The sequence below is a fragment of the Chamaea fasciata genome, unplaced genomic scaffold, assembly GCF_029207755.1.
Source record: "Chamaea fasciata isolate MVZ Bird 193981 ecotype frontalis unplaced genomic scaffold, bChaFas1.0.hap1 SCAF_11, whole genome shotgun sequence".
Taxonomy (NCBI): Eukaryota; Metazoa; Chordata; class Aves; order Passeriformes; family Sylviidae; genus Chamaea; species Chamaea fasciata.
In genome coordinates this window covers 6,850,962-6,876,669 of record NW_027094096.1, presented here as the reverse complement: position 1 = coordinate 6,876,669, position 25,708 = coordinate 6,850,962, and the positions used below count along the sequence as shown (strand labels likewise).

The 25,708-nt window shown below is 51.0% G+C and overlaps 1 long non-coding RNA gene across 2 annotated transcripts; it reads left to right on the top strand.

Moving 5' to 3' along the window:
- Positions 1 to 10,387: 10,387 nt before the first annotated feature.
- LOC136295534 (uncharacterized) lies at positions 10,388 to 17,497 on the top strand. 2 transcript variants are annotated; one of them, XR_010722688.1, is made up of 4 exons: positions 10,388 to 10,551; positions 11,934 to 12,959; positions 14,175 to 14,256; positions 16,401 to 17,497. It is a non-coding gene; the product is annotated as an uncharacterized lncRNA (long non-coding RNA). The 2 variants fall into 2 exon arrangements; XR_010722687.1 differs by lacking the exon at positions 16,401 to 17,497 and having other exon boundaries at positions 14,175 to 14,943.
- Positions 17,498 to 25,708: the final 8,211 nt, after the last annotated feature.

The following is a 25,708-nucleotide window of genomic DNA, read 5'->3' as shown; positions in this document are numbered from 1 at the left end:
CCCCGGAGAGCCGGAACCAGAGCAGGCATCAAGTGAGTTCAGCCATGTCCAGACACCCCCTGGGACAAATCCCCCACGAAACAGCGATTGTGAAGGAAAGGAGCAGACATTCCGTGCAGGACATTCCACGGGACTTTATGCATCCCTGAGGAGAGATAATTGAGAGCTTTCCTCCCAGCCTCAGGAACGGCTGTGCTGCCAGACAGCCAAACCAAGGGACAGCTTCCACGTCAGGCACGTTTCCTTCCTGATGGAAGCCTCTGGAGTCCAATTCCAGCACCCTCACGATTCCAGCCAGCTCACAATTAGGATCATGAAATCATGGAGTGGTTTGGGTTGGAAGGGAACTTAAAGATCCTCTCATTCCACCTCCTGCCATGGGCAGGGACACTTCCCACTAGCCCAGGTTGCTCCAAGCCCTGTCCAAGCTGGCCTTGGAAACTTCCAGGGATGGGGCAGCCACAGCTTCTCTGGGCAACCTGTCAGGGCCTTCCCACCCTCACAGGGAGGAATTCCTTCCCAATATCCCATCTAAATTTCTCCTCTTTCAGTCTGACCATGGGCTCATCGGAGCTGACAAGGCACAAAGAGTCAGGGCCTCTGAAGTTGCTGGGCTCTCTGTCAGCTGCAGCATCCTGCTGAAAAGCTGACACTGTCCTGATAAAGCCTCTGCTCCTGACTGTACCTCAGGGAAGGGAATTTAGGCACCACAGGAGTGGCTAAAGAGAACTTCCTGAGGGAGCCCCCCTGAGCACTACACAGCAGCAAAGGACAGAGGAAAGAGATATTTCACTTTCAGGGGCCTTAACAGAGAGACATGCCAGGGATGCTCCATAAATCCCATTGCAACGGCTGGAAGTTGGGGCCTAGACAGGTCAAAGAGTAAAAATTCTGGGCCCAAATCTGGCCCTTGTCAGTGCAGGCATGGTGCGTGAACTGGCATATATTCCTTCCCACCCCAAAAGGCCTGGACCTGGGAAAGGTGACACTCTTGCCTTCCCAATAAGGAAGAGGCAAATTATCCTGGTGAGAACGGAGCCATCACCTCGGAGCTGCACATCCCAGCGGGAGGAGACTCCCACTCTCCCTGTCACCGGGCCCTCCTGCCTGTCATTCCCCCCTGCTTTAAACTGCAGTTTTGAAATAGAAATGTGTGAATTGAGCTGGTTTAGTCCCTGTTTGGATAATGGAGAGTGTGTCCTACTCCATCCCAGAGTTTCCCTCAGCCTGGGGCAGCTGGAGCCAGGACACCCCGAAGGTCCCACTCCAGCCCTGCTTGTGGTAGATCCCTGTGGAAGAACAGGAACCATTTTAGGAGCTGTGTGCAGGGAAGTGAAGCCCTGTCTTCCTCCTGCAGCAGCAGCAGCAGCTGCCTGGAGCCCCTCTGGATGCTCATTTGCAAAGTCATCCCAGGTCATTTATTTGGGAGCCTGCTGAGGAACAGCTGCTCCAATGAGAAATGTGGCAAATCCTCCATGGGGCTCTCCAGACTTGGGGCAGGGGAATTTTGGCAAACAGAAGAAGGAACAGGTGAAGGTGACAGGAGCTGGGGGTTTGGACACAGAAGTGCCAGAACCAGTTCCACGCACAGCTGCTGTGGGCCTGGAGCTTTGCTCAGGGATGCTGGTTGGAGAACAGGCCCAGCCAAGCACAATTCCTTCGGGTTTTTTCCTGCAGTGAGTGTTTCAAGGTTGCTGCTGCCTCCTCCTTCTTGCCCCAGTGGCACCACCTCACCCTCAGCTGTGCAGGTCCAGCAGGCTCTGAATGGTCCAGTGAAGGTCGGGGTTCGGTGTCCAGGTGCCCAGCTTCCAAAGGAGACTCAGGAAAACCTTCTGGGAAAGGACAGGAGACCTGGCTCCTGCCTTAGCAGAGCAGTGTGTGGAGAGGATCACACCCCACAGGGCTGAGGGCCCTGGTGAGGCACCTGGAGCAGAAGAGGAAATCCCACTGGAGTTCTGGGACAGCCCTGGTGCTTAAATGTACAAAATACTTTTCTGTCTCCAACTTGGCTGGGCTGAAGTTTGGCTGGGAAAGACCCAGCTCCATCACTGTGCTCCTCACTGGGAATGAGCATCACTAAAAACCAGGAGCTTTCCAATAGGAATCAAAGATCAAGTGTAGGAATACTTAATTAGATGCTCTAAGTGCAGCTAACAAGCAATCTGGAAGTTCCCACACAAAGCTGTTTTGAGAATGAGAAGTTCCTTTAACACAACAATCTGTTCTGAGGGTGAAAAATAAGTGCACCTGTAAAAACAAGGGATTTGTCCCATGAGAATCAGTAAAGAAAATACGTAAACAACCTGAGAATAGACAGGTTTGATGGACAAATAAAATATCTTTCTCTAACCAATAGAGTAATTACCAAGAAAGCTATTAACCAAATAGAAGTTACCCTCGAGGTTTGTAAAAACTGTATAAAAGACAGCATGGGGCCATAACAAAGAGCCTTCTGAAGGGATTCTATCGTGCCCCTCTTTGTGTCATGTCCGCCCTAACAAGGATCATCAAGAGAAAAGCAGAAGGCCTGGGGAGATGGAGACCGGGATCTTTGAGGGTCCCACGCAGTCCAAATTCAGTTTTCAGCCTCGGTCAAATCCTGGAAGCCACAATGAGATCGGGAGCTGAGGGTGCCCAGTCCAGGCCCTGGCTATGGTGAGGTCAGCAGGGGCTGCAGGGATCTGCACAGCTCTGGGAAATGACTTTGTGGCCTGGCACATCCCCCTGTGTAGGAAAAAGATGCTGGGAGTGCATCCCTGCTATCACCAGGGCCTCTCACGAGGGTCAGAGCTGTCCACAGCCAGAATTCCCTGCTCATGGCCTCTCAAAGCCATCTGCAGGACTGGCGTGCTGAAATCCCACTGTGAGGTCCCACCACACTTCCAGCAGCCCTGCTGGAAAGGCACCGCCCTCCCCACTCCTGGGAGTGCCCAAGGCCAGCACTTGGAGCAGCTTGGCCTAGTGGAAGATGTCCCTGCATAGAAAGGAGTGGAATCAGGTGGTCTTTATGGTCCCTTCCCACCCAAACCACTCCATGATGCTATGGAAGGACTGCAGCAGCAGGCCTGAGAGCCACCCCAAATTTGAGCTGCCTTAGGGAGCAGAGCGGGGGAAAGCAGTGAGGCAGAGCAGATAAAGATTTGCATGAACAAAGGAGTTCTATTTTCTGTTCGGGTTTTTTTTTTTTTGTTCCCCAAAACAAAGGAGAGACTGAAGAGCGCCTGTTTAATTTGCGAATTTCACAGCTTCGCCTCGCACAAGAGAAGGGGGAAGGAGCAACAAAAAGCCCAACAACAGGCATGGAAAGAGCCCCAAGTATTAATGGCAGCTGATCAATAACTAATCCGCAGTGTTCCAGTTACCAACTTGATGGAGAAAATTCACGGTGCTTAAGTAATTCCAACTAATCTTAATGAATGCCTCCATGCCTACATGCCTGCAGAGCTGTGTGAAATTTATAGAAAAATGTCATTTCGGCTCTCTGAATATTTTTTCCCCTCGCAGTCATCAAAGGAGCATAAAAAATGCTCTTAGAAATCTGCTATCTCTCCCTGCCAGATGAGGGCTTCAAAAGGCGAGCACTCATTTTTTAGTCGTAAGCAGGGAAGATTATGAATACATTATCTGGTTAACATTAAAAAAAAAAATTCAAAACACCCAATTTTACATTCTTACTTATTTATCCTGTGCCTCCGTCCCCTTTGTGCGCCTCAGCCTCTTCCCCGCTGAAGAAAATAATGCCAAGTAGACAAATCAGCTACAAGTAGGGAAGCGGTGATACATATTTTTGTTCTATTTTTATTTGGCGCTACTTCGGGGAAATTTCAAAGGGAAAGGAAGATCAATATGGTGGGTTTGAGCTCTCTCTGTCTTTGCCTGCTAAAAGCTGATGAGTCCCTCTCAAGTTTGGGAGCAGCCTGCAGGAGAAGCCTCTGCTAAGCTGCCACCGAGGACCTCGCTGGGGAGCAGAAGCGTGAGGGGAACGAGCTTTGTAGAGACAGAAAGGACGGATGGAGAAGCTCTGGTAATTTTCCAGTGGAAGTTTATTTCCCCCTGGGAAGCCTAAGGGAGGGTCTTAGTGTGGGAATGGAGGGAGCAGTGGCAACCAGGATGGGATTTCTGGGGAGGCATGGGCCAGGGGGGAGGATGGAGACAGACCCATCCCTTGTTGTGCTGATCTAGATGAACACCCCAGTTCTGGTCCCACAACAAGGAACAGAATCCTGGAATAACTTGAGCTGGAACGGACACACAGAGATCATCAATCCAGCTCCTGGCCCTGCACAGACACCCCAACAATCCCACCCTGTACATCCATGGGAGCGTTGTCCAAAGGCTTCTGGAGCTCTGGCAGCCTTGGGGCCGTGCCCATTCCCTGGAGAGCCTGGGCAGTGCCCAGCACCCTCTGGGGGAAGAGCCTTGTCCTATTATCCAGCCTAAACTCCCCTGACACAGCTCCAGCCCCTCCCTGGGTCCTGTCCCTGCTCTCAGAGCAGAGATTGGAGCTGGCCCTGGAGAGGAAACTTTGGCTCAGGATGATGTCTGCCCTCAGCCTCCTCTTCTCCAGCTGAACAGACCAAGTGCCCTCAGCTGGATGAAGGCTTTCCCCACCCCCACCAGATGAGGGACTGGTAATGAAGATGTGTTCCCAGTGATACCCAGGAGTGTCTGGAGATGGATACCCGGGGCCTCACTTATCCCTCACTTCAGGCCACTGCAGCTCCTCAGCTCTCTCACCCTCAGCCTCAGAGGCAAGAAGGAATATTCAGCATAATTCCTTTTAGTACGCCCATGTTCCCACCAGAGAATCCTGCTTCCCCTTCCCAGCAGGGCTGCCTGCCCTCGCTGGGCAGTTGTGTCCATGCACCTCTTCCCACTTACTGAAAATTCCTCCACATCAAAAGGGTCCCTTTTTCTCCTCCGTTTCCCTCAGGGTCCAGCTATGACTCTGTCATAAATTGATGTACAAAGTATGAACAGGAGGAATTTTTTTAGAACAACTTCAGCAATCTTTGTAGTTCATAACTAGGCATGCAGGGGTTTTATTAATTTAACAGTGTTATTCCCCTTATGAAATATTCATCCCAGAGGATTTCTGTGCACATGAAGGTTTTGAAGAAATTGATCTGCAATGCAGCTACTCCTTTAAAAGAATGATTTCTTTATTATCTCTGCCTTTCAGTGCTACTCTATATCTGAGCAGTGCCTGATTAAATGTGTGATCAATCTCAGGAAAGCTAACAGATACATTTTTAATTGGGGGTGAATTTACTGTGTGGGAGGAGGCGTTTGGCGAGCCCAGCCCGCTGGAGGCTTTGCTTTGCCAGCTCCTCCTCTGGCATCCTTGCAAGCCATTGGCTTCCCAAGCCCTGGGAGATGCCTTCTCCCCCCTTGGCATCACCAGCTCAGCTGATCCAGCGTCATCCCATCAACTGATGGAGATGGAGCTGCACTTGGGCCTTGATTCAGCAGAGCCATTAAACAGGCTCTTCTCCCAGGGAGCTGAGCCCTGCTGGCTTTGCTTCCCTTGCCCTCTCCCCACATTCCTGTGCTGTTTTCCAAATATCCACTCAATCCACTGGTGAGTGCTGTCCTGTCCCTTCTGGGCTGGCTGGGGTGGGCAATGGCTGCTGGGTCACGACCCCATGGGATGGAACATCTCCCGTGGTGCTGAATCCAAGCAGGGTTATTCTAAGGCAGATCCCAGGATGGTTTGGGTTGGAAAGGACCTTAAAGCCCATCCAGTCCCACCCCCTGCCACGGGCAGGGACACCTTCCAGTATCCCAGGTTCCTCCAAGCCCCTTCCAGCCTGGCCTCAGACACTGCCAGTGACACCAGGACCTTGGACACTGCTTCTCTGAACAACCTGTGCCAGGGCCTCCCCCCCTCACAGAGAGGAATTTCTTCCCGAGATCCCATCTACCCCTGCCCTCTGTCAGCTTAAGGCCATTCCCCCTTGTTCTGTCAGTCCATCTCTTGTCCAAAGTCCCCCCCCCAGCTCTCCTGGAGCCCCTTTAGGCACAGGAAGGGGGTTTAAGGTTTCCTCAGAACCTTTGTTTCCCAGGTCTGAACACCCCCAACTTGTGTAAATAGAAACTGGAATTTAAAGGTCATGCAAAGAGGAGAAATGGGAGCAGAGAGGAGAAATGGGAGTTATTTTTGTACCCTTCCCAGCAAGATCCTTCCAAGTGCTGCTGCAGCAGAGCACTGGGATAAGGAGCCATCAGACGGGGCTGATAGGGAAAGCACCAACTCTGCTCCAAGCAGCCAAACTTTGCAGCCCCTTTTAGGCTGCACTTGATCCTTCCAAGTCATTTGGGGATAAAACACATGGCTGTGTTCAGAAGTGATGCCACGATGATGTGCCTTTGGCATGAACAGGGAGGTGGAGCCCAGCTGACGCCTCCTTTCCCCTCGGGTGTCCTGCTAATCCCCCGCTCCCAAGGGTCCAGCAGCACCTCTGGCTTCACCCACAGCACTGCCTGAGTGCCACCTGCTCTGTCCCCACCACACCCTGGTGCCCCCCGCGTAGCTCCAAGCTGCACTTCCCAGCTGGAACGCTCCAGCTAAAGGCTGGGACTTCACTTGGAGGCAGGTGAGGGTTGTCCTGGGCTGCAGCACCCGGCTGTCACCCCCCTGTCCCACTCTGAAGGGGGACACCCTTAGGCAGGAAAATGTCCCGGCCCATCCTGCCCTGCTGGCCCCCACATCCCCTCCTTGCAAGGGACACCGATCCGATGTCACCAAGCCCCGGAGGAGCCCGGGGCAGGGCTGTGCTGGGCACTGGGGGTGGCAGAGGCTGGGGCCATGTCACTGCTCAGTCTCGCAGTGTCCCCTGGTGTTTGCAGACTCCGAGCAGCCAGAGCTGAGCTGCTCCCCACGGGATTTGCCCAGGAGCATCCAGGAATGGCATCCAGCCGAGCTGGCGCTGCAGCACAGCCCCTCTGCCACCCTCAGAGCCGCTCCCAGTGACACCGTGCTCCCAAAAAGGGCACTGAGCCACCCTTTGCTGTACAAGCCCTCCCAGAATGGATATAAAAACAATTCCAAATGATCCCACACAGAAAAGCTGGAGGAAGTTGCCTTTCAGCTTGGATTACAGCAGATCTGAGGTGTTGTGACCACGCTGGGCCTGTTTGCCTCCCCACAGTCACCCTGAAAGTCTGAATTTACCCAAATGTAAAGGGGACATGATTCAGGCCCCATAACCCCAGAAAGAAAACATGAATGGCTCTTCCCTCGTTTTACATTGGGCATAAAATCTCCAGGGAGGTGAGCAACAGGGAAATGCTGGGGGAATTGGTGCTGGAGCAAAGTACAGCTGAATTAAAACCAATAATACACGACTAGATCCAGACAAATCGAGGTTTCATTCATTCCTTTTTCCTTTTCTAGAGGGCCAGTACTCTTCCAGAGCAATCCAAGCTGTCTTGCAGGGAATGGGAAACTGAAAAAGCAAATAAATTATTATCGAGGTAGAAAAAAATCCTGCAGCCTTCAAAGGAACTGCTTAAAGACAAGGGCGATATACCTGGCCAAAGGATTTAATAGAGAAATGCCGGCCTTGAAATCCATGATATTTAAAAGCTCTCTGACGACAAAAGAAATTTGAGACTTTTGTTACCAACCACCATAATTTTTGAAGTATTTTGGAAACTGCACAGGAACAGGAACATCCCAGACTCCCAGTTTAAGGAATATATCCTGTGCAGGTCTCTAGATTTGTAAACACACCCGATGCTGGTGTTTAAATCAATCCCTGTTCATTAAATATTGAACCCCTCCAAGGCCAGACCCCTCAGATTTTCTGGAAGATTTGTTGATCCTTCTCTCCACACAGGATCGACTCGGGATAAATACGGGAGAGATTCTACAGAGCTTTGGCATAATAATTATAATAAAAATCCCAATGAATTGTGTTGTTATCCAGCACAACTCCCTGACCTCAGCACTTCCTATGAGGCAGTGCTGCATTTAGCAAACACGCTGTAGGATTTTGCTGGAAAATAAAACTGATTGGACAGATACAGGAGTCAGTGAGTTAAAAGGATGCTCATGGATAAAGTGAGCCCCCAAGGCTGAGGGGATTATCCCAGGTGAAAATCCAGCTGAAACAACGCCGATGTTAAATGCAGTTATCCTAAATGACAGGTATTAACCTGCTGAAATTGCATCACAGAATACGAATTATGTGGAATATCCTGAACTGGAAAGGACCCACAAGGATCATCCTGGCCCTGCACAGGACATCCCAAATTCCCATCCTGTGCCGGAGAGTTTTGTCTAAATGCATTCCAATATTTATCTGATTGCCAAAACCAGTTTGTTACTTTTTGGCTTCAAAATTTCCCGTCACCTGAGTAAATCGACCATTTAATTTTATTCTTACTTCTGCCTTTTTAGGGACAGAGGTAATTTACTGTGTTTGGATAACCCCTGATGGGGACTTCTCTCAGATTGTTTGGCATTCCCTTTGTAACACAAATAATGACACCCAAATTTGTCTTGTTGGCTGGACAGGGACACAAAGCCACACCACAAAGGTGTGGATCTTAATCGCTCTCCCTAATTTCCTGTGCTTTGGCTGAATTCCCTCATTGTCTTCTCCTTGAAAAGAAAGCAATGAGTGGGGGAAGCACCGGCATTTAGCACTGATAATGTCAAAAAACCGCAAGGCAGACACTCCTGGAGAGAGAAAAGAACGGGAGAGAGAAAAGACAGAGAGGCTGGAAATCCACGCAGAGCTCCCACCTCCTCCCAAACCTGGAGAGCTTTCCAGCACACCCGGAGCATTTATTCCCCTTCTGCAGAGGCAGTGCAGCAATTGCAACTTCTTCCAGGAGGTGGCAGGAAGATTTTTGCAGAGAAGGAGGAGAGGGGAAGTCGGAGAGAAAGATTTAAAGGAGGAAAGGATACACCTGGCAGGCAGCGATCTGAAACGCTTCTGGCTCCTCGTGAGCTGAGGGGGTGCTCAGGTTTGCAGAGACGCCCTTCCACTATCCCAGGTTGCTCCAAAGCCCAATGTCCAACCTGGCCTTGGACACTTCAGGGATCCAGAGGCAGCCACAGCTTCTCTGAGCAACCTGTGCCAGGGCCTCACCACCCTCACAGGGAAGAATTTCCTTCCCATTATCCCCATCTAAACCTGTCCTTTGGCAGTGGGAAGCCATTCCCCTTGTGCTGTCACTCCATCCCTTAAAAATATTCTCTCTCCCTGTTTCTTGTTAGCTCCTTCAGTTCCTGGAAAGTCATGATTAGGTCACCCTGGAGCTTCTCTTCTCCAGGCTGAACAATCCCAGCTCTCCCAGCCTTTCCTCCCAGCAGAGCTGCTCCGTCCCTCTGATCATCCTGGTGCCTCCTCCGGACTCTCTCCAGCAGCTCCATGAAGTGTAGAATTTAAGTGAAAAAGATCCTGACCTGAGGCTCCTGTCCGATTCCCAGGAGGGGAATAACTGGAGGATTTCCAAGCAGATTTGGGTGCCCAAAATATCTTTTACTCTTCCTGGCTCCATAAAGGGGACTGCACACCTTGTATCCCTGCAATATCCAAAGGTGGGCAGTGCAGGGGAATCCTGTCCTGCAAGGACACCGATTCGTGGTGTGAATTAAGAGGGACAAAAGCCTGTTGTTAATGATGTTGTTGCTACTCCTGTAGCAGCATAAGGAGTTGCAAAAGCATGACTCAAGGTCTCATTCCCTCTGCCACAACTTTCAAGCACAGAGAGCTCCTGGAGCCCTGTGATTTGCAGGGTGTCCTCTGAGCTCACCCTCTCCACACACCCTGGCATTACAGCCCCATGGGAGATTTTCCCTGGGAAAAGAACTCTCTGTTCAGAAATTGATTTTTGGCAGACTTTAGTGGGACATTATTGAAACCATTTGTAAAATTGCTGTGCTCTATTCCTCTTGTATCATGCAGCAATTGGGGCAGCAGTGTGGAAATGAAACATTTCAATCTCCGTTAATATGGATTGTTTCAGTCTTATTAAAATACTTCAAGAAGGTCAAAGCAAAATATTGTCGGGATATTTTTCTTGCTGAAGAGAAATGAGGATTTGCCTTTGAATTCCTGCTTTGGGTGACCTCAGGTTGGAAATCTGTACGTGCAGGGATAGAATAATTCCAAGTTTGGAGATTTTTTAACCGCACTTCCTACCCATGGGCAGGGGATGTAAACTGGCTCTGGAAATCAACCAGGAGGGGCTGCTCCTGGTTGGCACAGCTGGGATTGCAGTCCACTGTAGGAGAAGGGAATACAGGTGACCTTGCCCCTGATAACTAACCGCTGTGTTAATTACCCAATACAGCCTCACCCCTGATGAGTCACAGCTGTAACCATTAAAGATAAGTGTGATAAAATGGAGTGGGTTAGCTGGGAAAGGGGAATCATGAAGGAGGAGTCTTGAGGAAGAGGAGTCTTGAGGAAGAGGAGTCTTGAGGAAGAGGAGTCTTGAGGAAGAGGAGTCTTGAGGAAGAGGGAATGAGAGGATGATGGAATGAGAGGATGATGGGGAAGATGGATCCTGGTGAGAGAGGATCACTGCTGTGAGGTCAGTCTGGGTATGCAATTAGAGCCTATTGTTGGAACCTGCAGCCACAGTCTAGCTGGGTAAAAGCCTGCAGTCAGAGTCTGCAAACTGATACCTGCAGTTACAGTCTAGCAGTCAGAGGCTGCAAGGGAAACCTGCAGTAGGAGCTACTGCAGCCAGAGGCAGTGAATAGTTGGAGTCAGGATGGCTGAGCTGCAAAGAGGAATAAACCAGGACCCTTTTCATGTTTTGATAAACAAGAAGTTTGTGCCTTGGCTTATTTCTACCCTCTAACAAGAGGGCTGCTGCAACAGTCCACAGCCACAATTTCCAGATGGGATGTGGGTGGCTGGGGAGGCACCAGGAGGTCAACTGTGCCTTTCTCAAAGCTGGAAGCTCTTGGAGTATGGAGGAAAACCAAAAAACTGACTTTGATCCACACAAAGAGGAGTGGGATCATTCCCCCAGCCAGAGCCACCTTGTAGATATTCTAAAAAGCCTCCCTCCCAAAAAAAGAATCATGGAATTATAGAATTATTTTGATTAGAAAAGCCCTCCAAAACCATCGAGTCCAACCTGTAACCAGTCCCCAACTTGTGACCCAGCCCAGAGCTCTGAGTGCCACATCCAGGCCTTCCTTGGACACCTCCAGGGATGGGGATCCCAAGCCTTCCTGGGCAGCCCCTTCCAGTGCCTGCCCAACCTTTCCAGGAAGAAATTCTTCCTGTTGTCCAACCCAAACCATCCTGCAGGGCACAGTGAGTGGTTCTAACCTGCAGTTGAACTAAATTTAGTTGAACTAAAATTTGCCCAGATATGCAGCACCTTAAGAATCTCAGTAAGCCAACAGGAATTCTGTTTTGTTCGTTCCATTTACTTGGTTCTCCAAGCCCCCTGAAGCTCCTTGAGGTGGGTTTTTCCCTGGTCTGGTGAGCACTGCACAGATTATTTGGAGTGAGGGTAGATTTTTGGTGTGGTTGACTGAGACATCCCAATTTAGGACCAAAATCCAGGGCCAATCACTGGCCTCTCATTTTTTTAATATACTTGTAATAAACTCATCATTTTACTGAAAACACAAGTTTTTCCTCACTTTATCTCTCTTCCTTTGTTAATCCTTTTGTTGGCTTCTACTCTCAAGAGAGAAAACTTTTCTTTTAATTATTTAGCCTATTATTGGCATTAGCTGGCTTTGTTTTCTTTTGCAGAAGCCACCAGAAGCTCCTTCAAAAGAGCAGCGTAACTCCATAGTCAGGCTTTGCATTTCCTGATCATTAACAAACAGGGTTTTATGAAATTCTGGTGCTTTTTTGTCTCTTTATCACTGAGTAGACAGTGAGAAACAAAAAAAATTCCTCCTGCTCTTGTCTCCTTTGAAAGCATTTAATACTTTCTCTTCACAGTTTCTCTGTGGTTCATGCCAAGAAAATATTCCTGCAAGGTCAGGTCTGCCAGGGAGGCCAAATGAAATGTTGGACCTCGGTGGAATTATGGGATCATCTGGACAGGCAATATTGGCCTTGAGAAAGAGCTTTGCTCCGTGAATTCACAGCTCTGACTGCAGCCAGCGTGGTTTTGAAGGAATAAAACAACGGCTTTGAAGGGCCTTATCTACAACTAACACGCAGTGGTTTAAGCCTCAGAGACCCTGGGCTACTACATTTGGTGTCTTTGCTTCCTCCTCCCCACTTTCTGCTGGACTCAGCCTTGTTGGATTGGCTTTCCTTCCCTGGGAAGTGGGAAAAATGGCAATTTTTGCCTCTGAAGTGGCAGCGAACCTTCCTGCCTGAGGAAAACCAGGATATCCCTCCAAAGGATCTCACAGGGACCACGGGCAGGACTGGCAGCCACAGGTCTGTGCCCTCTCTCCTGGCCTCGTGCACATCTCTGTCACCACAGACCTCACATTTATCACCCAAACTTGGATAGGAAAAATCCATCTTTTTCCCTTGGAATCTTGCTTTAGTCTCCCAGGCTAAAAGCACCTTGAGCTCTGCAGCAAATAAGGAAAAAAGCTGACGTGGAAACTGAGTCGTGAAAGGCTTGTGGGGGTCTGATTCCTGCGCCTTGCTCTGGTTGCAGGGGAGGGAACAACCACAAAGTGTCCCATGGGCACTGAGGGAAGAAACAAAGGAAAACTCTATATCTGCCCCAAACTCCTGAGCTTCCCAGTGCTAAAGATCCATTCAGTGTGGGAGTGATGAGGTAGCCCTGCATTTCAGGCACTCCTTCAGGGGTCTTTTTTTCCCATCAGAAAAGCTGTTTTGAAAGGAATATCCTGGTTTATTCATTTTGGGAAGAGCTGTTCTGGGTGAGCTAAGCCTGGAAGCCCTGACTGGCCAGCATTCCATGGAATATCTGCTCGGGGCCTGGTTGTGAGGGAATGAATCAGGGAGCCGGGCTCTGGCCATGGTCCTTTTCCACACACGGTAATTCCATTAAATTAACATTGGCTGCACGTTCTCATGGCAACTCTGAACCCAAACAATAACAACACGGAGGATGTGGGAATGGGGGGGAACTGTCCTGGAAATTCCTCTTTTGTGGAGAATGTGCGTTGGGAAGTGAAAGGAAAGCAGCAGGAAGGCGTCAGCTCCTGCTTCCCACGGGGCAGGATTATGGCTCTGCTCAGCCCCTGACGGGTGCACTTGGGGAGACTGGGGGTTTTTCCAGCCTTGAGGATTCTGTGATTCCTTAAGGATTCTGGCACAGCACTGACTCCCTCTGCCCCCTTTTGGTTGTGGTCTGTCTCTTCCTGCCTCCCCCGGTTCTCCCTTTGGAGCAAAGCCTTGTGCATCTTGCTTCCCTTAAGCATCTCCCTCCTGACCCACATCCCCTAATTTTATACTGAACCTATTATTTATATGGCCCTGTTAGCCTGGGAGGGGCCTCTTTGCTGAGGGACTCCTGACAAGGGCTCTGTGTGAATTGGGGGTCCCTGGGCTGGGTGGTTTTGGGGAGGTGGTGTTGGGGTCCCTGGGCTGGGGGTTAGGGAGGGCGTCCCTGAATTGGGGGTTTGAGGGGTGATGGTGTGGATGGTTTGGGAGGGCCCTGGGCTGGAGATCTGGAGGTTTCCCTAGCCTGGAGCATTGGGGGTTTCCCTGGTTTGGGGGTTTAAGGGGAGATGGTGTGAAGGGTCTTTGGGCTGGGGATTTGGGGTGAGATCATGTTGTGGTCCCTGGAGTGGAGTTTTAGGGGTGTCCCTGAATTGGGGTTTATGGGGAGGTGGTGTTGTAGTGTTGTAGTGGGAGGTTTAGGGGGAGTCCCTGAATTGGGGTTCAAAGGGGCATAGTGTGGGGGGTTGTGGGCAGGTGATGGGGAAGGTCCCTGCTCTGGGACTTTGTGCTGTGTCCCTGGGGATTTGTGGGGATGATGCTCCATGTGTTCTCCTGGGTGGATATTCTCATGCTCATTGAGGTGAGGTCCCACTTCTGCAGGTCCCTCTCCAGCTCCAGGGCTAAAACCAGCCCCAAACTGGTGCTGCTGGTGGGCAGTGGCCTTGCTGAGGGCTGGGGCTCAGAGTTCAGGGTCACTTGTCTTGTTTTGCGTTCAGTGAAGCTTTGGGTTTTTCTTTCAAGGGAAAACTTTGATTTTGTGCTTTGGTGCCCCACTTGTGTCACTGATGCTGGGTCTGCCTGTTCCAGGTCGTGGCCAGCACTTGGACATCTCTTTCTGCAGTGGCTGGAGAACTGTCCTGGCCCCTGGGGACCAGAGGGGACCATGCAGGTACAGCTGTTGCTCAGCCACCTCTTCCAGGTGCCTGCAAACCCCTCCTTGGGGTGTTTGTGCCACCAGCCAGGCAGCCCCTGCAGTCCCCAAAATTGCTGTTTCTCCTCAGAATGAGCAGTTCCCCCACAGGGAGCAGGGGAAAGTCTTCCCAGTGATTTCTCTGAGGATCCGGGCTGGGGGTGGGTCACTCCTTGTAAAACACTCTGTGGAGATGGGGAAAACAAAGCCGCCTCTGTGAAGCAGCTCGGATTTATTTGGGAAGAGTTTTCCCTCTGATTAATTGTGGGGGTGTGGGTGTGTATGCTGGGAAAGGCACTAATGTTTACTGGAATTGGGCTATAAATGGTTGCTAACTTCTCATTCCCTGCATGATAAATATCATAACTGATGCTACAATATGTTAACATTCCAAGCATGAGCTCTTCTTTTCCTATGGATTTATTTTCATGCACGAGTAGTGTGGAGGGTTTGAAGACACCTTCCTTCGAAGATTAGGGGATCTTTACATCTTTCCTCTGTATTAGGGAGAGGATAAGGCATCCTGTTTTAAAAGAAGAGATGAATATCACCCGGCTTTGGTATGCAGAAATAACTTACTGAAATTGTTAAATGCGTTTGTCAAATTTGCAGAGCTGGGCTGAACAACTTGTAATTTTATTAAATCCTCAGAAAGTGGTCAACAAACCTGGGAACTTCCATTTATCCTGGCAAACTTGTGTTAAATGGTGACACCTGTTCTAATATGGCAGAACACGGAGGAAAATCCTCCCTTTCAAACTATAACTTATTAAAAAATATGGTTTTAGCCATGTGTGAGCTTAGAGAACAAAATCAGTACAGGAAGAGGGGATTGAAGCACTGTTGAAACTGCCTGTGTCAAACAACTAATTTTAGACCTGGGCTTTAAATGTGCCTTTGCAGTATATTTTTATGCTTCAACTCTCTGCTTCAGACCTTCAAATTTTATTTGGGTGATGGATTTCTGTCAAAATTGGTCGACATTTAGCACTAAAGTCAGGCTGAAATATGAATCCAGCGCTTTAGGACTCCTTTTATTTTGTGTGTAGAGCCTGGGGTTCTCATCCCCCTTATTAACTCTTAAGGAGCTTTCAGGTTCATATTTTTGGAAGAAGGATTTGGTTGAAGTTTCATTCACTCTGAAAGTAGAGATTGATTGATATATTGAACCCAGGGGGGATTTTACAGATGGTGAAATTTCCTGTTAATTAGCAAATAGCCTTTGGTACTACATCCATTGCTTTTTGCCACTTGTTTTGGGGTCATGGGGGTGATTTCCTTATGTCATTGCAGAATCCAAGGGACAGTTTACAGCTTTTTCTCTCCTGTCTCAGTTTTTCTGGTATTTTGTTTTTGGCGTGTGGAGGTCAGAGGTTTATGGCTGTGTGTGTCTGCTCTGCAGGCTCTCAGTATGGGTGGGGATGGTGTTTGGTGGGGTTTTTCAGGGCAGAACTGCTTCTTTATGTCCAGGCTCAACTTCCTTCAGAAGGGACAGCTGATTTTAGGAGTAAAATGGGATTAGGCCAGGTTTTGTAAAGAAAATAACTGTATTCTTGGCACCCTGCCTTCCCAGGATGTGAACATCCAGAGTCCTTTGAGATTAAGTTCTGTCTTTTTATAGAGGAGGAGATGCTTGACGTTACCTCGGGCTTTGGGAGAGCTGCCAGCTCCCCAATCTGTGCTCCAGTAGTAATGGCTCATCTCACATTCCAATCACCCCATTTGCACAAACCTCCGTGTTATCCTGATGTTCCTTGCTGGGGGAAAAAAACAAAACAAAACAAAAAAACCCCACACACCCTTGCACACTGCTGCTGGAGCTCTTGGATTTGCATGTGGAGGATTTGTTGGATCACAGAATCATGGAATGGTTTGGGATGGAAAGGACCTTAAAGCTCATCTCATTCCATGGAAGGGACACCTTCCACTATTCCCAGGGTGCTCCAAGCCCTGTCCAACCTGGCCTTGGACACTTCCAGGGATCCGGGGGCAGCCGCAGCTTCTCTGGGAAAGCGCTTTGGGAGTTATTTTTGGGTGGCATCAGAATAAAGCCAATATCCAGACACGTCACCTCTACATCTATTGTTCTCTTTAATGATTTTTGTCGCCTTTTTCCAAACCAGATTTTTGTCAGACTTTCTGCCAGCCGGGAGAGTCGTGCAGGATGGGGAAGCGCTTGGCAGCACTTTGCACCCGGAGATGGCACAAGCTGCGGCAGCAGCAGGATCCTGCCTCCCCGGAAACCCCGACAAACGCCTCTTTGGCCGGGCTGGCACCTGGTTATCCCGGCCCGTCTGACCCGGCTTTGGGAGGCAGCGGTGTCCGGAGGTGCGGGCTGCAGGTGGCAGCAGCAGCCTTTCCTTCCCTTTCCTTCCCTTCCCCGCGGCAGCCGGGGATGCTGCGGCAGCTGCCGCCGCTGCCTGCGCACATCGGAGCTCCTGCCAAAACCAGCCCGCCGGTGAAACACAGAGCTGCGAGCGCCGGGTGCGGGCTTGTCGCCTCGCAGCCGCGATGTGGGGACACTCTGCGCCTCCCCCGCCCTCCCTCCTCTCCTCCTTGAGAGGAATTCGGATCCTTGGAGAGAGGGGAGGGGAGGAAAAGCCTTTCAGCGTCACGCAGTGCCAGACAGACCCCGGTAATCACATTTGTGTGCAGTGATTGGTTGGGTTGGGTTCTCCGAGCCCTGAATTGAGCGGATTCCGGCTTTTTGTGCTTTTGCGGCTGTATTTTTTCTGTCCTCCTCCCGTTCCCTCTGTGCCTCGCTGTGATAGCAGGAGCTGTTCCTCCGCGATAGCGGGAACCAAAGGCAGCAGTCGTTCCTGGGCGTTATCATTATTCCAGGCAGGGATGCAGCCCTCGGAGCTGCGGGGTTTGAGTGCTCAGTCCATGAACTTCGCGGCTGACAGAAGCATCTCTTCCCTCATCTCCTGCCTCTGGCTGCTGGTCCTGTCCGTGCCCTGGGTGGGATGACCCCAGTATTTACCTGCAAGTGTCACTTTGATCATTTCTGTGCTGCTCTCTGCAGCCCTGGAACGGCTCAGTGCTGTCACTCCCAGAGCCACCTCCAGTCCAAACCTGTGCTGGGCTGATCCCCAGCGTGGGCAGCAGGGAAGGGATTGGGATTCTGCCCCACTCAGGGGAGACCCCACCTGCAGAGCTGCCCCAGCACAGGGAGGACGTGGAGCTGCTGGGGAGAGTCCAGAGGAGGCACCAGGGTGATCAGAGGGATGGAGCAGCTCTGCTGGGAGGAAAGGCTGGGAGAGCTGGGATTGTTCAGCCTGGAGAAGCTTTGGGGTGACCAAATTGTGGCCTTGCAGTGCCTGAAGGAGCTGACAGGAAACATGGAGAGAGGCAATTTCCAAGGGATGGAGGGACAGGCCAAGGGGGAATGGCTTCCCACTGCCAGAGGGTAGGGTTAGATGGGATACTGGGAAGGAATTGTTCCCTGTGAGGGAGGTGAGGCCCTGGCAGAGGTTGCCCAGAGAAGCTGTGGCTGTCCCTGGATCCCTGGAAGTGTCCAAGGCCACGTTGGACAGGGCTTGAAGCAACCTGGGCTAGTGGAAAGTGTCCCTGCCCATGGCAGGGGTTGGAACTGGATGATTTTTAAGGTCCCTTCCAACCCAGGCCATTCCATGATTCTTGGGAGAGCTCCACTGCACGTGAGGAGCTCCAGTGTGCAGATGGATTTTGGAAGGTGATTGGGGCTAAATGCTGCAGGAATTCTCTGGAAGCAGCAGCTCTGCTGCTCATGTCTCTGTCCTGACCTGAGGCAGCTTCCTTAGAGTGATGTGTTGCTTGAATTTTTGGGCTTGTCTCAGGATGGGATGAGCTCCAGCTGGTGACATCCAGTGCAGGGAATGATGTCATCTGCCTCATCCCGTTGGCAGAAGGTTGCCACCGCCAAATGAGAAGGAAAAATGGGTTGGGAGAGCTGCTGGCTCCTGCAAGAGGCCCAGCGAGACCTGGCTGAAATGCCCAGACTGGTGGGTGTGAGCAGTGAGAGACCAGCTGGGAGGACACTGGGCTTACACCTCTGGGGATCTCTGTCACCCTAAAAGATCTTAAAATCATTTAGCGTGAGAAAGGCCTCCAAGATCATTGACCCAGCCCTGCCAAGGCCACCCATGTCCCCAGGTGCCACATTCAAATGTCTGTGAAACCCCTCCAGGGGCAGGGACTCCAGCACTGTCCTGGAGAGCAGTGCCAGGGCTGGACAGCCCTGCAGTGAAGAGATTGTCCCTAATATCCAACCTAAACCTTCCCTGGTGCACCTTGAGGCTGTTTCCTCCCGTCCTGTCCTTTGTTCCCTTGTTGTCAGATGAGCCCTTGAAGTCCAGAAGAGGTGCAAAGCTGAAGTGCTCAGGTCAGTGGTAGGGTTTAATTACATTAATTACTGCTAATGGTCTCCCAGATGGGATGTATCCAAGGCATGACTCTGCTCATGTGACACCAGAGACAGAAGTGTCCCTTCAGCACAGGCTGTTTGGGATGCCAGCAGTGGTTATGGTGGGAATTCACACCACGCTTACACAGCAGTGAAATGTGCAAACCAGGTGCTCAGGAATTAGGGATTCATGGACTCCCTTGCCAAGATCCCATTGGGAATGAAGGGCAGTGCTGCCCTGGAACTCCTGCTCTGCCACAGAGTCAGTGGAGCACTGAACAGTAGCAGGGAGAATCCTGTGAATCCCTCATTCTGCTTTTCCTTCTCCATGCTCTGCTCCACCTGCCCAGGGAGGGGTCCCTGCAAAACCACAGCACCTGCATTTGAGGTGTTGAAGGGATTTTGGAATCGTGGAATGGTTTGAGTTGGAAGGGATCTTAAAACCATCCAGTGCCATCCTCTGCCATGGGCAGGGAATCTTTGGACTACCCCAGGTTGCTCCAAGCCCTGTCCAACCTGGCCTTGGACTGTCAGGGATCCAGGGGCAGCCACAGCTACTCTGGGCACCCTGTGCCAGGGCCTCCCCACCCTCTGGGTAAAGAATTCCTTCTTAATTTCCAATCTAAGCGTGTTTTCTCCCAGTCCAGAGCTGCATCCTTCTTTTCCCACAAGAACTGCGCTCGCAGGCATTTTAATGCATTTGATTTGTTTTTGCACAGAATGAAGATTTGCTAACACTGATGCTAATCGTGACTCTGGAGTGATTTGACCAGATTGTTTTAGAACAAAAACCCCCGGGGAAAAAAAAGACAAGTACTTTCTGCTGACATTTCTGCAAACTCTTTTTGCTTCTTTTCTGTTGAGCTGACTTTTCATTTCAGACCTTTCCTTAACTTGATTTTTGAGACGTTCAGAAGCGCTCCAAAAAGACGTTTTCAATTTTGTGGAAGCAGATATTGTAGTCAAGGCAGAATAGCTTTGCCTTTGCTCTCTTCTTCTCCCTCCCAACTTTCACAATGTGCAAATCAATCAAGGAAAAAAAAATGTATTGTTTGGCTGCTGGACTCCTCATCCAGCAGGTCCTGGGTAGGGCAGAATGATTGGCTTTGTGACCTCTTGGCTCAAAATACCTGGGTGACAGCACTCCTTTTTTAGATTTTTTTTCCCCCTCCTGCTGAGGGGAATGACAAGATCCTGAACCTGTCCCTGGTTTGGTTGTGACTGAGTTTGGGAATCCGTGGCTGTGTCTGTGCACTGGGAGCTGTTTGACATCCCTGGTTCCAGCAGGAGAAGGCTGGTGGTCAGAGTGCAGCTGGAGCTGCTAGAGCAGAGCCATTGATCCTGTTAGCTCCAGGACGGAGTGGTCTGGGATGCACTGGGGCGTGCTGGCCTGTGTCTGAGCACTCTGATAGCACAACTCGTTAATTGCTGTTTATTATCCTGAGGTGTTGCTCCTGTCACCCTTTGCAGCAGCACCAAATGATCCTGATGGAAAATGCAGAATCAGGAAATGGTTTGGGTGGGAAGGGACTTTAAAGCCCATCCAAACCCACCCCTGCCATGGGCAGGGACAGCTTCCACCATCCCAGGTTGCTCCAAGCCCTGTCCAACCTGGCCTTGGGCGCTTCCAGGGATCCAGGGGCAGCCACAGCTTCTCTGAGCAATCTGCCAGGGCCTCACCACCCTCACAGCCAGGAATTTCTTCCCAATATCGAAGCTGAATTTCCCCTCTTTCAGTCTGATCGCCCTTCTCCTGGCACTCCAGTTCCTGATGGAAAGTCCCTGTCCAGCTTCGCTGTAGCTCCTGCAGACAGTGGAAGTGGCTCTGAGGTCTCCAGACAACCTTCCCTTCCCCAGGCTGAGCAGCCCCAGCTCCCCCAGCCTGTCTCCACAGAGGAGGTGCTCCAGTTCCCTATGGCAGCCATAAACACGGACTTCCAGAGGGCTCTGGCTTTCCAAGGTGTGAGATCTCCTTTCTTTTGTATTATTTTTGTTTGAATTTTTGTCGAGTTCAACCCCGAGTGTCAGCCCTGAGGCTTTTCCAGCAGAACCTTTTTGCTGTGTGAGTCTTTCAGCAGTTCCTAAGGATGGTCCATTTCTGGAATTCTTCATCTGTGTGAGGCTGTACCCACAGCTGCTGTTGCCAGCGTGAGGGGCTTGATCCCAGCACCCCAGGAGCGGCTGGAGCTGTGTCAGGGGAGTTTAGGTAGGATATCAGGGCAAGGTTCTTCCCCCAGAGGGCAGTCGGGAACTGCCCAGGCTCCCCAGGGAATGGGCACAGCCCCAAGGCTGCCAGAGCTCCAGGAGCCTTTGGACAACACTCCCATGGATGCACAGGGTGGGATTGTTGGTGTGTCTGTGCAGGGCCAGGAGTGACACTTCATGATCCCTGTGTGTCCTTCCCACTGAGGATACTCCATGATTCTTTGCTGTGGCTGATTGGCAGCTCCACGGAGCAGAATGGCCGTCAGGTAACTCTCCAAAACTGATAAATACATAAATAATGGATGCGCTCATCCCACTCTGACAAATTATCCAAACCCATATTGCAGCCCCGAAACAGATAAGAAATAATTGAGTGAGCCACGAGACTCCTTTTTCTCCTTTAATCCTCTGCAAAAAAGGACCCATTCAAAGATTTCGCTTGGTCTTTTTAGTTTGCAGTTGTAATTTCTGGATTTTTCTTTAATCATGATTCCTTTGTGTTCTGCAGAATGAGGATCACAGGGTGGAAACTGGCAAAGTCCGGAGCCTCTGGAGCGGGATGTGCAGGCAGAGCCTTGCAGAAGGAATGCCAAAGGGTGTGTGAGCAAATAGACAAATTGCTGGTGGCAGAACTTCTTGGAAATAAACCTGGCAAATTAGAATTGTTAAAGTAACTGCTGAAATGGCTGCTGCCATTGAATTGTCAAAATAGGGGAGTGCAGAGCTCCTCAGCTAATTTACACAGCACCAAAGCGAAAATAATGGGGAAATAATGAGCAGTTATTGGTCCTGGCTCTCCCCACTCATTATCTGAAGTTAAGACATTTATCAGTATGGAATTAAGCTGGCGAGATGTGCGTGTGACACAATTACAGTGGGCAGCCAGAACCAGGGGGGGATTTGAGGAATTAGAGGATGGCAAACTGGCAGAAATAATCATTGCTGCAGGAAACCAGGTGAGGAGGAGCAGTCAGGGCTCCTGGTGTGGTGTTTGGGTCACTTAGAAGGGCGAGTGAGGTGGTTTGGGGAGGGGAGCAATGAGATCTGGTTCGTGTGCAGCACCACAAGTGGTGTCGGGCATTTGGGTGTGCCTGGGTTTGAACATTTTAGTGCCACTGATGCTGGGCATCCTGTTGGCTCCATAAGCCCTTCCCAAGCTGCTCCAGGGAGAAGGGAGACCCTCCCCAAGTGTGCCAAGTACGTTTGAGCCAGACTGTGGGATCCCAGGACCACTGAGGTTGGAAAAGTCTTCCGAGTCCAACATGTGCCCTGTCCCCACCTTGTCACCAGCCTAGAGCACCATGTGCCACATCCAGGCCTTCCTTGGACACCTCCAGGGATGGCCACTCCACCAGCCCCTTCCAATGCCTGATAACCCCTTCCATGAGGAGTGTGTTAGGAGAAAGTTTTTCATGGAAAGAGTGATGAAGTACTGGAATGGTCTGCCTGGGGAGGTGGTGGAGTCACCATCCCTGGTTGTGTTTAACAAAAGATCGGATGTGGCACTCAGTACCATGGTTTAGTTGAGCTGTTCAGGCATGGGTTGGACTCGATCTTGGAGTTCTCTTCCAGCCCTGTGATCCTGTGTTGGACTGGAGGATATCTCTGCAGAAGCCATGGGGAGGCCTTACCTTGGGGTGAAAATCTGGAGACTGCTCTTCCTCCCTCCCACCCCCATGTTTGACCCCAGAGGAAAAGAACAGCCACTGGAATAGGCTGGAGCCTTCTGTGTCCCTGAACCCAAGGTGTGAGGGCTCTTCAGGCAGCTGAGGCTTCTGCTGGGCCCTAGTTTCCTCCAGGAATGTCTGATCCTACCTCTGAAGACAGCTCCTGGTGCTGCCTGCCAGGCTGAGCGTGGTTTGCAGCTCCTGGCCCCACAGTGAGCTCTGACAGACGCTATCAGAGCAGCTCCCCATAAATAAACACCTAATGGGGCTGCGTGCTGCACTTGCACAGCCCCGGGGAGGAAATTCTGCCACCCCTGGCCTTTTATCTCTCACATCCCTCGGCAGCTGTGAAGAAGCCCCTGACCCCGGCTGCTCGTTTTGCTCGTTTCATTCCAGCAGGAGCCGGCGCCTGTGCAGCTTTGTTACTCCGTGCTGCGGAGGAGGAGGAGAGCAGCGGGCGTTTTGTTGAAGTTCTTAATTGCAGGCACAGCAGGATTATGGAAATGTCAAGAGGGAAGTGACAGGGAAGACCTGACAAACACGTGGGGGTTGGTTGATTCACTGCTCTCTTTTCCACTGGGGTGGTGGGCGGATGCTGAGGCAGAGGCTGGACTGGGGCTGCTGTATTTAGCCCTCGCTCAAGCCCAGGCACAGGATTAGCAAAACCCAAGTGGCCTGTGCCAGGGGAGCTGGAAGGAGTGACAGCAGAGAGCAGCAGGGTTTGGTCCCCTCTGTATGAACCTGTACCAGGGAGCCCGTGGGAGATGCTCCTGTGCCAAATTCCATGTATACTTTGGGGTGGATGTTGTGGCTGGAGAACCCCAGGGGGAGGCTGACTCCAAAGCGCATTTCAGGAGTTAACAAAAAATCTCTGCCTCACTGTGATTTAACAGATATTGCTGTTCCACTTCCTTCAGCCTGATGCAAGGGTTCATTCCTCATCTCAGGAAAACTGAGATGCTGTCTTTGGGATGCATTTCCTTGGGAAAGAAGCCTCTGCACTTTGGATCTCCCTCTGAAGAGGGACAGATGGATCCTGCTGCTGCCATGACCACCCAGGTGATGGAGCCAAACAAGCAGCACACACTGGATTCAACCTTGGAGCTGCTGCAGGGATGGGATTTTCCACAGGCCCCCAGGGCACAGCTCACAGGAAAGAGGAGGCTGCTCCTGTCAGAGGAGCAGAGGGTTTGCTCCACAGCAGATCCCATGGCTTCCTGAGCAATCCTCTCCAAAGATTATCCAGCTGCTGTGCTTGATGTCCCTGGTGCTTTCTCCCTGTCAGGCAGGACATGGAGCCCAGGTTGGCAGACAAAGGTCCCTCATCCCCTCCCAAGGTGAGGAGTTGTCTCCAGCTGCTCTCTTAGGTTGGCTGGGAAAGCTGCATGGAGAAAAGAAGAAATCACCCAGATGTTTCCCGAAGTAGCAGCTTCATCCTGGTCAGGATAGGATGAGCCACAGGACTGAGAGCTGCAAGAGAAGGGATTCCTTGTGGGAAGGACAGCGTAGTCCCACTGACCTGGGCCAGGCCAGAATTTGTGAATCCCAGAAACCCTCATTTCTGTGCTCACAGTGATTCCAGCTGGTGGCCCTCTCCAGTGCATGCTGCATTGTGCAGGGAGTAGGGAATGCTTTGACTGCTGGGATGTTTGCACAGGCAAGTGGCTCCCAGGGAGCTGCCAGACGCTCCCTGTCAGTGGGAACAGGCTGTGTCAGGCCTGGCTGGGGGCTGGGAGATGCTGCTCAGCTGACAGACACAGCTCTTCAGCGTTTTGGGGACCAGGAAGGAGAAGGAGCAGCCAGGAATATTTATTGCCCAAAAGCTCACAAAGAGACAGGGAGGAGAAGCCAGTGAGGGTCAAAATGGGTGGCTGGAAACAGAGGAAAACTGGGAAATGACAGAAAAGAGAAGGAGGATTGGCAGAGGAGAAAGCTGTTCTCAAAGTACAACTCAACTGTTGGAGTGAGTCCAGAGGAGGCACCGGGATGATCAGAGGGATGGAGCAGCTCTGCTGGGAGACCTGGGATTGTTCAGCTTGGAGAGGAGATTTGGGATGGTCTAATCGTGGCCTTGCAGTGCCTGAAGGAGCCAACAAGAAACATGGAGAGAGACTCTTTCCAAGGACAAGGGGGGAATGGCTTCCCGCTGCCAGAGGGCAGGGATAGATGGGATATTGGGAAGGAAATCCTTCCTGTGAGGGAGGTGAGACCCTGGCACAGGTTGCCCAGAGAAGCTGTGGCTGCCCCTGGATCTCTGGAAGTGTCCAAGGCCAGGTTGGACAGGGCTTGGAGCAGCCTGGGATGGTGGAAGCTGTCCCTGCCCATGGCAGGGGATGAGCTTCGAGGTCCCTCCCAACACAAACCATTCCATGATTCTGTGACATGCTGGGAGTGAGTGTGTCAAACATTTGTGGAACATGGAATGGTGGGACCTGGAATGTTGCTTCTTTCCTATCTTCTCCTTCACAAAGGCCAGGCTGCCTCATCTCATTGTTCTATCCCTTAATTTTAATCCCCTTGAGCTCATATTCCTTGTTGAGCATCTCTGTGTTTGTAGCCTGAGTAATTTGGGCAGTTTTGGGTTTGTACCAGCAGCTGGGCCAGGGCCAGGTTCTGTCTGAGGTTCTGAGCTCGAGGCACTGCAGGGTGGTGGCTCCAGGTCACAACTGCAGGGTGTTAAACACGTCCCTGAAATTGGCAGAGCCCCTAAACATGGAGTGGTCACACTCTGCCCTTGCTCGTTTTCCCAGCCCTTGGTGAAGAACATTGTTCCTGCTTTTTGGGCCGTTTCCCTGCCTTGTTGCTTGTTAAAAAGGTGTTTTGCTTTCCCTGGATGCTGGAGAGGTTTGTGACATTTTGAGCTAAACTTTGCTGTTTCAGCAGCCAGCAATGAAGGTGATTGCAGGCAGTTGTTCCATAAGCAGCAGAACTAATGAGCCCCTGGATTTGTATCTCACTTTCCTGACCTCTGCCTCCCCCTTCATAATATTATCTCTTCCCACAGAGCCAGCGTGTCCCTGTCCCCTTCCTCCATGTCCTTTAACTCACAGGTGGAGCAGGAGTTTTCTCAGCTCACATGACAGCCAAGGCACTCACTTGGCTCTGTCTCTCCCCCATTCCCACCATATTTTTCCCCAGGATTTCTCAGTATTTAATTATCTCCGAGCCTTCTGTC